This window comes from Mandrillus leucophaeus, unplaced genomic scaffold, assembly GCF_000951045.1.
Source record: "Mandrillus leucophaeus isolate KB7577 unplaced genomic scaffold, Mleu.le_1.0 Scaffold100, whole genome shotgun sequence".
Taxonomy (NCBI): Eukaryota; Metazoa; Chordata; class Mammalia; order Primates; family Cercopithecidae; genus Mandrillus; species Mandrillus leucophaeus.
In genome coordinates, this window is record NW_012098099.1 from 1,828,603 (window position 1) to 1,828,892 (window position 290).

At 42.8% G+C, this 290-nt stretch overlaps 1 pseudogene across 1 annotated transcript in view; it reads left to right on the forward strand.

Annotated features, from left to right (window-relative positions):
- Positions 1–290, forward strand: part of LOC105534457 — a 6,140-nt pseudogene that overhangs the window by 4,671 nt on the left and 1,179 nt on the right. The gene's annotated exons all lie outside the window — the stretch shown is intronic.

The window sequence follows — 290 nt, forward strand, 5'->3', positions numbered from 1 at the left end:
CAGAGATCACAGCCGAGAGTGGTGCTTATTCCTTATGTCTATAACAATATAAGCAATGCCATAATTACCACTAAAACACCAGGCCTAGATATACAATTGAACATTCTCTCCCTCTGCCTTCCCTTTTATTCTCTCTCTCTTCTTTCTTACTTCTTTGGTTGCTTTTATTATTTTTCTCATTCTCCCTTCCTCCTTCCATCCCTCCATCCCTCCCTCCCTCCCTCATTCCTTCCTTCCCTCCCTTCCTCCCTTTTTCCTTCCATCCATTCTCCTTCCTTTTTTTCCTTCCT